This window comes from Myotis yumanensis, unplaced genomic scaffold (assembly GCF_028538775.1).
Source record: "Myotis yumanensis isolate MYYU_CA2020_CCGP unplaced genomic scaffold, mMyoYum1.0.hap1 SCAF_6, whole genome shotgun sequence".
NCBI classification, from domain to species: domain Eukaryota; kingdom Metazoa; phylum Chordata; class Mammalia; order Chiroptera; family Vespertilionidae; genus Myotis; species Myotis yumanensis.
The window spans coordinates 78267059-78272534 of record NW_027223757.1 but is presented as its reverse complement, the minus strand read 5'-3'; positions in this window follow the sequence as shown (position 1 = coordinate 78272534).

Genomic DNA, 5476 nt, shown 5'->3' with positions numbered 1-5476 from the left:
TTGCCCGCATGGTTTATGAGCTTCTTCAAAGAGGACTGGGGCTTCCTACACAATCTATAAGGTACAGAGAAAAAAAAAATCCGATCCCTTTTTAATCAAAGCCTGTGTGTCAGGATTCTGCAGGGGCACTTCTTTAAAGAAGCTCAAAGGGAATAATTTAGAAAGTGGCCAATAAGAGATGGAAGCAGCTCTGAGTCTAGTTGCTAACATGTTGATACCTCATTGCAGAATTCTGTGGAACGGCTGAACTGCAAAACGAATGTTAGGGGAGAGGAGTAAGGGTTCTTGGAGCCCCCTATTTTAACAGTACTGCCCTGCCTTTAAAATGGGTTCTATTTCCTTGGGCTCTTTGGCGACTGCTATGTTAGCGGGCAGAGAAGCAGCGTTGGGAATGTCATGGGGCAGAGAGTGGGGCAAGCTCCCATGTTTCAGCAACAATTGATTTCTTACAAGATGCTTTATGAATGAGGCACTCTCCCTCTCCCAGGCGTGCACTTGTTTTGGTATCTGATGCTAAAATAATGCAAAGTGAAAGGAGATGTATTTCAGCTTTGAATTTCACCGTCTGGATATACAGTACTGGGGCTATTCCCAGTGGGTACAGTTTCATGCATTTAAGATCTCTCTCTCTCCTGGCAGCCCCTCTCCTTTCTTGAGTTTTATCTGCGCATTATCTGGAAATAAGATCTGGAACCCATTGTCCCCACCCTTCCAAAAGCTGTGGGAAGTCCCCTGGGGGAGGGGTGGGTGAGGTAGTTCTCTGAATTTAGTATCCATACAGACACCTCTTTATACAAAGTAGACTTTAGGACCTTTGCAATATTCCTTGAAGATTAAGGGGTTTCCAGTTAGGACCCTCTGGGACGCTCAGTTCTGCCGCCAGGGTGGGTCTTGGCCTCGGAAGGTTGAAGGGCTGGGTTTAGGAAGCTGCTGAGAGCTTTGCGCAGACATTTTTTTTATGGGGAGGGAGTTAGGGAGCTGGTTTCAGGTCACCAGGAGGGCCCAAGCAAGGGTTAATGTGACACTGCCAGCTCCTTCGGGGGGCTCAGCCCTAGAAGAGTGGAAGGAGTACCAAGGCCGGGAACTAGACCTTAGGGAGAGTTATGTAGACACTCCATCTCTCCCCAGCTCAGAAGCCTGCGCCTTGGTCCCAGGGCCTGGCCGCTGGTATTAGATGTATTCTGATTGCCTAAGGCCAGGAGAAACCACACTGAAAACCATCGTCTCCTTTCCTTGCAGGGCAACGCGCCCCACGCGTGTGACGTGCGAGAGACGCGATGGACGCGCCTTGCTCTTACTGTGCAGGTCCTGAGAGCGCGTGGGCCACTCGCGCCCAGTCGTGTTGAGGACATAGAATCAGCCGCTGGAGGGGCCGCGGGCCGCCTGGGCCCTTCCCGCTCTCGGTCTCATCTTAAGGGCTAAGGCGACCGAGATAGCCCCACTCTCCAGTAGGTAATGGGGAGGCGTCCTGGGGGCTGCAGGCGGGGAGGGGTCCCAGCACCGCCTAGGCGCTTTGCTCCCAGCGGCCACCCGGGGCGCCTGCTCCTGGAGGGCGGCGAGTGGCCTAGAACTGTCCAGGGAACCGGAGCTTCCCCCACCTTTGCTAGGACGAAAACTCTCTCCACCCTCAGGCTCCAGAAGCGGGTGATGGAATAGGAATGGTCTTACTTGGCTGCGCAGGCTTCCGTGGTCCTGCACCCTCATTCCCAAGTCCCTCCCACGCCCCACCCAGTAGGGCTGGATGCGAGTTTCCTCCGCCCCCAACCCCGGGTGGAGACAGCCCTGGCCCCCTCGCCCTTCTGCACTTCTTTCCTGTACCACCCCGCCCCCTTGCTTTCCGTAGCCAGGCCCGCTATGTTTATCTGGTAATTGAGTTATTAGAAGATTGGGTTTCCTCGGGCCCATAAATCAATAAACAGGATTAACGCAAGAGTTTGCCTTTTTTTAAAGCGAGCTTTTCTGAGTTTTGTTTTCAAACCAAACAGGTGAGTTGCAGCTCTCCCCCACCCTACTCTCTCTAGACAATTTTATCAGGTCCCGGCCTCCTCCCTGATGCTCGGGGCCCAAACCAAAAGCACTGAAGATAGAAAGGAGCAGTCAGGACGCAGCCCGCAGCCCCTCACACTTTCCACTTTGCAAGTTCCTTTGGAGGTTCTAAAGATTTCCCAACCATTCTCGTCCACCTGCCTCTTCCTATAGAAATTGTCAGTCTCAGGGGCGCTTCCCTCCCCTGCCCCGCAAATAGTGGTTCTGGTTCTGGGTGAACATCCCATCTCAAAGTGATCTTGAACTTCTCCCCCAAACTCGGAGGGTACCCCACCCCTGCCCTGCCCCAATTACCTTGAACTTTCTTTCTCCCTCTCTGGCTCCACATCCTTAGCTTTCTCCACCCCTCCACATAAAGAACCGAAGAGGCTTTTCAGAGACTGGGGGCTGTTTTATTTTCTTTGGCCACAGAAACTACTTTCTCTCGAGCAATTATTTCATATCCTAAGAAAACGTTGGTCGAATGGAAAACCTGAAACCCCAAACTTATCTACACACTGTCTCTGTCTGGTTCAAAGCCTTACTTAAAATGGCAACTTGTTCCTCCTTGGAGTGTTCATAGAGAATTTGTCATCACATCTGATATCCTGGAAGGGTAATACATTACATGGAAAGGAAATAACCTTAAACCGTCTGATGTTGCCTCAAGAGCCTACACAGTGTTTTCCCTCCTGTGCTGATGTATGTTAAATTATGGGGGGAGGGGGGAAATATATCAAAATTAGTTTTGTTTTCTTTTTAAAAGCGGAACAAGAACTATTCTTTAAAGGTCAAAATTGACTCCTCTGCTGAGTTGGTCTCTAGTTCACTAACATAGGTTTTGCCACATAACTTCAATCTGTTGACTCTTCACGAGAAGGGCGCGGGAGGGTGTCCATGTTAAGTTTGTATATATTTATTTATGCTTAATTTAATGGGAATGTGTAAATATGGCGAGCAAGTAGTTTGGGATTATTTATCTGTGAATCTATACCTCTGTGAATGGGTGGTTAAAAAAAAAAAACACACAAAAACCCCGCTTGACCCTAGATAGAATCCTATCTGACTTTTTCTGTTCTTTATAGACAAGCTGTTATGGTAATGGGTAGAAATTGGTTTATTGTCCAGTGTTGATCTGATTTACATAAATAAAAAGATCGTTGTGTTTTTGTTGTGTTTTCATCCTCAGTTTCTTGAATGTGGAAATTGTTTAATTCAGAAGTTAACAGACAGAAAACTCCAACCCTAGCCAAGAGGTTTTTGTCCCCCCTCACCAAAACACAGGCAATGTCTTTGTTACATCATAAATACAATAAATTTCGCTTCTCAGAAAAACTGACACTTTTGTTTTCAGTAGAGGTGTTTTAAAATTCCAAACTGACACTCTTCTCTCCTATTTCTAACCAAGTTGCAATAAAAGCTCATGTTAATGGTATCTCTTGCTTTATTTTGCCCTTTTGAAGAATGAGGCGTCCAACTTACTTCCCAATACATACATTTAGTGACATGTCTCAGCACCTACAGGGGCTCTGGGTGCAAATAAAAGATGATGCTCCTCTCCTCACTGCTGGTAGTACAGCGTTCTGGCACAGTGTTCCTTGAAGGAGAGGGCTCACGAGAGATGCCCATAGGGCCAGGTATGGCTGCCGCACCCCAAAACCTTGGGATCTGGGATCTGGAGGAGCGAACTGGCTTACCTCAGGATTGAGCCCAACCCTGACGTCATAAGCAGTGCAAGGCCCTCCATAAACAAATGAGGAAAAAGACCTTTGACCCAGAGGACCAAAGGCAGAGCTGTCTTAGGAGGTTGGTTCCTACCTTAGGCTCAGAGGCTTAGAGAAGCCAGAGCCTTTCTCATTTGGGTTAATGGGCTGCAGCCCAGTCCTAATGGGCTGCAGTGATCAAACATCTCAATCTGTATTCCATCCCAAGGCTTGGGCGTCTTCCCCGAGGCTAGGAAAATAAAGTCGTCCAAGATGTTACACAGTTTGGAGGAGTCACTGTTTCTTTTTGTAACTCAAGGTCTTTATCTATAAAATGTGGGCCTCCTAAGGTCCTTTCCAACATCAACATTGCCTAATCATTAAAAGCAGAAAAAGCAGTATGTATATACATTTGAGGAAAATAGGCAAAGTTAAATCTTGATAAGCTCAGGGTATGAGAGTACTTCACATATAGTTGGTGCTCAGTTATTTAATAAAATGCCTCCTGTATCAATTTTGTGTTTTTCAGATAATCATTCCCAGTTGGACTTCCTTATAGGGAAAGACAGAAGGGGCAATGTAATCTGCTTTATGTGAGATTTCCCACTCCAGGTCTTCTTTATTAATTAAAAGGGGGGTGCATCATGGCTAGAACTAAACATTATTGAATCAAAGAAAAGACCCCCCTCCAAAGGAAGGGAAGTAGAAGGAAGGAAAGAAAACCAAGGGAAGTGTGATAAAGAAGGCATACAATCCATTCATCTAGAAAGAATATAGGCGTAAATCTATGTCTCTGGCTCAACGGTATTATATTGAGCTTCCTTTTCATTTGCGTTTTGGAGAGTGAGTGTTTGGTTACCACGGGGATTACACAAAGAGGGTGGTGAGTAATTTCCATATCCCATGGCAAATGTCTCTACATAAAGTTTAGCTCTAGCTCCGGAGAAACAGACCTGCCATTTATTATCCCACAGGTAAATTATAGACCTCCCTCACCCCTACCCATCACCACTGGACAAGGAGAGGATCAGAGACAATCACCTTTACTGAGTAAAACCCAAGATCCTGAGGGCCCTGAATATGAGGGGAAAAACAAACAAACAAACAACAACAACAACAACAAAAATCTAGAGGAAAGACCTGGAAGGAAAAATTGGGAAGGGAAGGAAAGGGTCGGAAAGCCGGAGACAACCTTGGCTAACAGAAGGGCCCTGGGCTGCCTGTCTGAGCTCCTCAGCCCCTTTGTTACTGTCTTACCCGGCTGCGGAGGGGGCGAAGAAAGACCTGCAGCAGTGGACCCTGACCACAGGCCCAGCGCGGGGACCCTAGGTGACCTGGGAGAAGTGTGGCTGCTGCCCATGCCTGCCTGGAGGCAGCCCATGCGCTCGAGCTGTTTACAGTTCTCCCAAAGCCGGCCTGCCTGCCGGTATTAGCGGCTTAAGGGCCCTGGTTAAAAATAATGCTAGGAGGAAGATCCCATTATTTTTTTATGAGGCCACGTTCTTTTTCTTCATGTGCAAATAACAGCTCCGTGGGATCTCTTCCTAGGGACCCAGGGCGGCCTGAGCTTAGAGCCACCAGAGAAATGCGGGGCCCAATGGGATCTGCCCCTTCTCGAGGGCGCTCTGGACTCCCCAACACAAGCTGCCTCCCGCGCCAGGTCTTCCAGGGCGCTTGTCCGTCATGTTGAAGCCTCAGAAATTAAACGCGCAGCTCACAAGTCCATTAATTTTAGCTTCCCATTAATC